Here is a 7,685-nt window from a genome sequence, read left to right as displayed (position 1 = left end):
TCTGCAGCTCTTGTTTCTTTTAAAGTGCTATGTAGCAAGAATATGGGAGTATACATTATATCCAGCCTATACAGCCTACCTATTTCAACCCAATTGAAACCCAGTTTGTGTTAATAAAGTAAACTTGCTTCATAATGTTTTGTTGGTATTTTTTTCTTCATTTGTGGTTCTTTTTTATATGTGCAATTAAGAAAGGTTTCAGCTTTATTGCTTCCACAGCAGTTAAGAGCAGTCAAGTGTATTTGATTAGTCAAGTGTATTAATCAAATACACTTGATTAATTGATCACTGGCAAGTGTGAGCAGCTTTATAAAAGCAGAAGTTGTGCTAGTCAGGAGCATTTGGGTGTGTGTTAACACAATGCCACAATCTTTCCAAGTGTGGCCATCCCAGCCACCTAAAGGTCAGATGGAAGGTTTGCCCGGAGAAGGCTCTTCTCTCTAAAAGAACATTGCAGCACATCATATCAAATGTTAAGCACAGTGATGGAGGAGTGATGATTTGGGATTGTTTTGCAATCATTTCAATAACAGAGGTTTACTGACTAATTAATCATAACGTAAATGTTAAATGTACAACAAGTTTTAAACATATACACATTTTTTTTTATTAAACACATACGTTATTAGAGTTCAGAGCTTTATGACATACTTAAACATACTGGGTTCATTTATTATTGATGTAAATGCCACATGCACATTTAAAATGGAGTCTTTCTCAAATAAAGAACAAAATCATGAATAGTAGAAAATGTGAAAAGTCAGCCACAGGAGGATAAATATAGAATGTCTGGTAGCCTTAAAATTGTCACTCTGTTCTTGATTTTTGTGTTTCCTTTACATAAATAAAAGCACTTTCTCAATAAATTAGTCCAGAAAAGGCACAAATGGGTGAATAAAAATGCACCAGAGTGCAGGAAATAAAGTGCCTTATGGTTAAAATTTCCAGGAAGAGGACCTTCAGACGGTGCATCATGTGTTTCTTGGATGTGCAAAAGGAATTTGCACCCATTTCTTCCATTTGTGTTTTGTTTGTATGTTTACAGGCTTCCAATAATCAAGTGTGCCAGTTGACAATATAACAACATGACTTTGAACTATTTGAACCGATTTCTGTTTGAAGGTCTTTGAGACATCAGCTATAAATTCTGCATAAGTACGCTTCATTTGCTTTCAACTCCAGCTGACCCTAGTCTGTCTAAAGGGTTAAATGCCACTAATCCTCTGTTTTCTATAGGGGAGTGATATATCACTGGACTTGACAAAAGGCGATTTGTTTATTTATAGATCGGTCCCTTTAGATATACATCCTTCTGCATGGTCCAGATTCAATCTCTCTCTGTCTTCTGGAAGTGTGTTACAACTTGACATGTTGACGTGTGGACGTAATTGCATGTCACACATATAAAGTTCTCTAAAATGGAAATTGACCATCCTGGGATGTTTTACAGCAGAATTACCTAATTTACTGTATTGACATTATTGACCCCTTTGCAGGCTGCAGAAGGGCTTCTGGTGACCTCAGCCAGTAAACACTTTGGGCCGGATCAATATGACAAAGTCAGAGTTCACTTGGCTTCCCCAGACAGGTTGATTGCAAAATGAACTCCATTAAAAGTTTCCAAGCCCTAAAAGTCAAACATCGTTTGGCTCGGATGTCGGTAGGCATCTGCAGGAAAACCCAAAGACAAGCTGGTGGTAATGGAGTTTGTTTTGGTGGCTTTAATTGCAGGTAGACCCGTGCCAATATCTTAAAGAGGTCCCTCGGGGGAGAATTTGTTAAAGGGAGCAACTCTGTTTGAGATTAAAGTCAAAAGACGAGACTTCACTATGCCCTGTCCAAATAACGGATTCCTGGCCCGGTGACATCTGCTTCTCCATTGACAGCTGTCCTTTTACATCTTTGGCTGTGTTGCTGTAGCTGTGTACAGACCACTAAACTAGTTACTTCTTTGCAACTCCGTGTTTTGCTTGTCATAGTCATCACTCTTGCAAAGAAGTTTTTCGGTGACACCTCTTTATGTGAGGACACCTGCCATCGTCATTACTCTAATTGTCCGTTTTGTCTCCTGAATGGACGGCATGCAGAATGAAATTAGGCACTTGAGTTGCCACCACTGTGCTGATTCAATTTGGTAGTGGGACTTGGGAGGTCTACAGTAATTGCATTCACAAATCGGGCACCCCCACCCCACATTCGCCATCCTACTGCCTCTTAATGAAGGCAACATTTCTGGAGCTATTGCCCTCTCCTGCCACTCTGTGTATCCTTTGCCTTTTACTTCACCAGCCACAGTTCCTCACTCTCCTCATCAGTCAGCGTACCCACTTCTATCTTTTCCCCTCTTTTTCTTCTCCAGCTCCCCTGTCTTTCCTTCATCCCTGCTTCTGCAGCCAATGCTCACTTTTCCCTCTATTTACCAAGATAAAGCCACAATAGCTCTCTTTGTGCCACTGATGGCCACTCAGTCGTGGCAGCCCAGTCAACAGATAAGTATTTCTTTTCTCCATTTTCCTTTATCACTTGCTGGGTTCAATTAGCGCAAGTTACAATTGTTTAATGGATGTCCTCTGTGACCTTTGCTCTGCTTGCCTGGTTTCAGGCGTTTGACTAACTTTGTCTGAAAGGTTTGCTTTACACTGTGTGTCTATGTCTGTGTGTGTGGCGTGAGCTGGTGGGACTGAGGATGAGGGGTGTGACATGTTTTGTTTGCTGACTGATAAATGGCTGTATAATGCTAGTAGGTAAAGGTTTACAAAGGGGATGGAACTGGAGCTGGAATGGGAAGAGGCAAGGACTACACCAGCCCCCCCCTATGAGCTGTCCAAATCTGTGACATGTGGGCCGACACTCAGTCCCTCTCTTCATTTCTCTCTCTGTCTCCTCTCTCCCTGCTTTCCTCCCCCTCTTTCTATAGATAGATATTTTTATTCCTTGGCATCTCAGTGTAGATAGGCCATTGGGCTCCTGTCTGCTGGGGCAGCTTGCTGGGGGTTGGAAAGGGATGAAGGATAACTAGATTCAATCGGGCGTTGCAAATCAACTTTTCCACCAGCATCCTGGGAGGACCTGATAATACAGGTTTCTAATATCTGACCTGTCTGGCAGAAAAAGAGTGACTGAGAGGAGGGGAGAGGGAGGAAGGGATGGGAGGAGAAAAAAAGATGAGAGGAATGGAGGCAAGAGAGAGCAATGAACACATTGATTTGATACGGCTAATAGTTCTGCAGTTGATAAGCACACAGGCGCCAGTCAAGAAAATGAAAGGCTAGCAATTGCGGGAAATAAATTGGGTCTAGCTTTTTGTCTCTGTTAAGACAAAAAGAGTTTGGACACGTATCAGAGGGATTCATTAGACAAGACATCAGTGAGGTTTCCTGTTGGTGTCTCTCCACCTGTCAGCCTTCATCCACTTTTGTTTTTAATCATATTCAAACTGAAAACACATTCAGGTCTCCTAATGCAAGTCTGAGTTGCTGTAGACAGTGTGCAGCACTTTAAGTGTGTGAGGGACACAATTTTTTAAATATGACTTAAAGGTACGGCAGTATGAAGTAAGCTGAGCCCAGTCTTAGTCCCAGTTTATTACGAGAGGGTGCTAGTTTAATACTGGTTATTTTGGTTTGGTAATTTTACCACTATGCAGCATATTTTGTATGCTGTACAAAAGAATTGTACAGCATACATCTTTAAAGCATAAAGTCAAAAGCCAGAAGTGTACATACACACTCAAATATATGCATAGACTCACTTAAATCTTTTTTAAGTGATGCTGATGGTTCTGCAATGTCTTTTAACCTGAAAAGGCCAACACAAAAATGAGGCTTTCATACCTAAGAACACTTTACCAGCTGTAAAGCATGGTGGTGGATGTACCCTGCTCTGGCACTGTTTTGCTAGTGCATTGTACAGAGTAGATGGAATAATAAAGAAGAAGGGCTTCCTCCCAATTCTGCAACTTCACCTCAAATCAAAAGCTTTATGGCTAAAACCTTTGGATGTTTCAACAAGAGAATTATCCTAAACACCCATAAAAACTGGTTGTGGAATGGATAAAGCAGGCTAACATTAAGCTTCTGGAATGGCCTTCTTTGAAAATTAAAAGTTGGGCCATGCTAAGAAACCAACAAATTTAAATGAACTCTACAATTTCTGTTAAGAACAGTGATCAACTAGCCATCTAGAATTATGCTAGAACCTTAATGATGGCTACAAAGATTTCTGATCAAGGTGCAACTCGGAAAGGGAGGTTAGTGGGGGTGTATGTATACCCTTTACCCTGTGAGTAAATCTTAAATAAATTCAAACTTGATGACCCGATTCTTGGATTCTTGTTTGTTAAAGTCATAAGACATGCGTTGTACAATCATTTCATCCTGGAAAAAAAAACAATTCAAAGAAACCATTGAAAGCCCCAAAAGACAATCATGCACATGATGAGTACAATAACAATTCCAATTCACATTAGACATACTCAAAGTTTGTTTGACCCTTGTTTGTGCCCACACATTTTTAAAATTACAGTTTTTTGCCATTTCGTTTGCAACCAGTTGTAACCAACAGATTCAATCCTCTTTAAAGTGTCTGTAGGAAAAAACAAAAACAAAAAAAGAATGGACCCCTCCCAGCCGCCCCAGGATCTGGCAGGCACTCAGGGCAGAGCCCCTTGTGTCTGTCCAGTCTGCACTTAGTGTGACAGCGCAGACACTGCCACTCTGACCTTTCCCGATGCTACCAACTAAGACAGAGCCAATGCAAGCCCTAACGAGACGCCGACATGGCTTGACAGTCAGGTGTGGCACGCAATTATTCTGGCGAAGAAAGCTGCTTGCCGGTGTGTGTCGGTAAGTGTATGTGTGTCTGTGAAGCAATGGACAAAAGCTCACAGAGTGATTGCTTACATCATTGTCATTATATCTCCTGCATCTCCTTCCTACAAAATCAAACAAACAAACAAAAAAACAAAACAAAACATGGAAGACTGTATTCTTCTCAAATTGTCTAAATTTTGGTAAAGTAATTTTGTCAAATTTAAAGGATGGACCCTGTCTGCCTTGTATCAACAGTTTAGGCTGCTGTTGATGGTGCAAAGCTGTGAGCGATAATTTCTTGCCACACTTTGGGCTCCTTAGTACCGGCTGAGCGTCATATAAACACCAAAGCCTACCTGTTGCTGAACAGGTCCATCCCTTTATGACCATAGTGTACCCAATGTCCGATGACTGCTTCCAGCAGGATAACAAAACTCGAATCAATTCAAATTCATTTCTTGAATATGACATGGAGTTCACTGTACTCAAATGGCCTCTACAGTCATCAGCTTTCAATCCCATACAGCACCTTTGGGATGTGGTGGAACAAGGGATTTGCTTGGTGGATGTGCAGCTGACACATCTGGAGACACTGTATCAATATGAACTAAAATCTCTAAGTAATGTTTTCAGCACCTTGTTAAATCTTTACCACAAACAGGTGTGTCCGATGAGTGCATATACATGTTTAAATATACATATATATACGTTCAACAGGATGATAAAGGATGGGCTGGTTTGTATTGTCATAGTAGCGTGATGTCACTAATTGTTTACAGTCTTTTGAAATTGTATTTGTTGTACTTTGCTTTTTGTAAGTAATTATCTCATAGTTAGATAATTTGATTTGCCTTCATCTAATTAACATTTATTAATTAGCAGGACGAGGTACTCACTCATGGCAGAAATGTTTTTCTACTGAAAAATTTTCAATAAGATAACTTCAACAAATTCATTAAAACCGTCCACTTGAGCAGATAATGCAAGTGTATTGTGCATTGCTAAGTGGGTTCTCAAAATATTTAAGCCAAATGCAATAAATCTGAACTAAATGCTGCACATTGCAAAGTTAAGTATTAGTATAGTATTTAAGTTACGCCTTAAATTTAAGGGGAAAGAAAGGGGAAAAAATAACCTAGCAACAACAAAAAGACAGGAAACATAAACACACTCGGCACATGCTGTGTCTTGTCTGTCAGGTCATTGCACCATCAAATTCAGCTCTGACTGCAAGTTGCACATAGTTATTACATCAAAGCAAATGCATCGAGTATTACAATAATCCACGAAGAGGGAGACGGGAATCAAACATGGAGGAAACACCAATAGGGAAGTGGGGTCGAGACCTTACTCTGTTGCCTGGATAATAAAAAAAGGATTTGTGCTCAGAACAAAGGACGAGAGGTGGAGGACTTCAGAGAGACAACATCTGAACAACATACAACAGTCAGTCAGCTTTAGAGGAATAAAGCACAGAGGAACAATAAATGATTTTAAGACAGTAAAATAACACAGTGTTGATTCACTGCGGAGCCCTATAAACATGCTTGACGTCCATCACTATTGGATAAGCATTGAAGTGAGTTTTATCACTTTGAAGGAATTAAAATCAAATGCAAAATAATCATTCTCTTAAGCCTGTCTCATATGCTTTGATCTCTAACTCTTTGTGAATTAAGGACAATTTTGCTTAACATCAGATACTTCAATCAAATAGTTAGACTTTGGTGGGAATGTGTACCAACTTCCAAGGGCATAAATCAAAGGAATAAGAGGGAGTTGCTATTCCTTTGTTGCAAAGGCCACTTGGCTCAGATACATCAGTGGCTGAGCTCACTGCAATGCTTTAGAGGTCTCAGTGCTAGGCGTTGTTATTGATCTGTCTGAGTAAAGTTTCTGCAGAGTGATTCCACGTGTAAACCAGCTATGCATTTTTAAAGGCAAGATGACTGGGCATGTAACATTTATCTATCCCCAAACCCTGATTATAGCAATTCCACACCTGACAAATTGTGGTTTTGTTGAGATCATCTGGCTTTTTAATTTTGTCACATGTCCAGCTCTTGATCCTCTTAATGTTGTAGTCCCGCTTTGTGATTGATGGAAATTTTAGATTGCGAAATGGGAACCTAGCGCGGGACTGATGGGAAGCATAGGTCACTCAGTGAATTGTTATTTCAAATAAAGCCAAGCAAGCTCTTAACATTCCTCCCTATCCTCTCTCTATAAGTGCTGTATACTCTTAACAGTGATCCATTGTGGTGGCTATGACAAGAAAATAATGTATTTCTACCAGAGTCTATCAGAGAAATGACTTTGGTGGTAGAGGGAAGAGGCTCTAGATCAATATGTTGCAAGCAGCTGTGAGTGTTTTTGAAACTGAATTTCCACCTTCCTTTGAGTTGTTTTGACCTTGATCTCCACGAAGATAGGTCTCTGCTGCTCCCCGGTTTTCACCACTCAGTGATTATCCTGTACAGCATGAAAGATAACCTGCGTGGTGAGCTCCACTTTTCCCGGCCCCCCTCTTGGCAGCCCTCGCTATTATCTTGCCAATCCAAAAAAACAGAACAAAAGATGTCACCATGCGACTATTGCACACCTTCATCCTCTGCACACCCCTCATTATGATTATTTCCTTGATGTCTAACTGTTCTCGGTAATAATTGAATTTAAATGAAGAAAAGGCAAAGGAGGATGTTCTCTTTGTGCTACGTTAACATGCTGTCATTAAAAGTGTTGGTTGTTTTAATAGGCCAGGTCTTAAACCATCAAGACTACAGGACGGGGTAGCAAATACCTAAGACAATGAGGGAAAGATAACAAAATTGGATCATAATTAGTTTGCTGCAAATTGCTTTGGGTTTTTTGAGC

Source organism: Pelmatolapia mariae, linkage group LG16_19, assembly GCF_036321145.2.
Source record: "Pelmatolapia mariae isolate MD_Pm_ZW linkage group LG16_19, Pm_UMD_F_2, whole genome shotgun sequence".
In the NCBI taxonomy this organism is placed as follows: domain Eukaryota; kingdom Metazoa; phylum Chordata; class Actinopteri; order Cichliformes; family Cichlidae; genus Pelmatolapia; species Pelmatolapia mariae.
The sequence above is the reverse complement of the archived record's forward strand: the minus strand, read 5'-3'. Positions refer to the sequence as shown.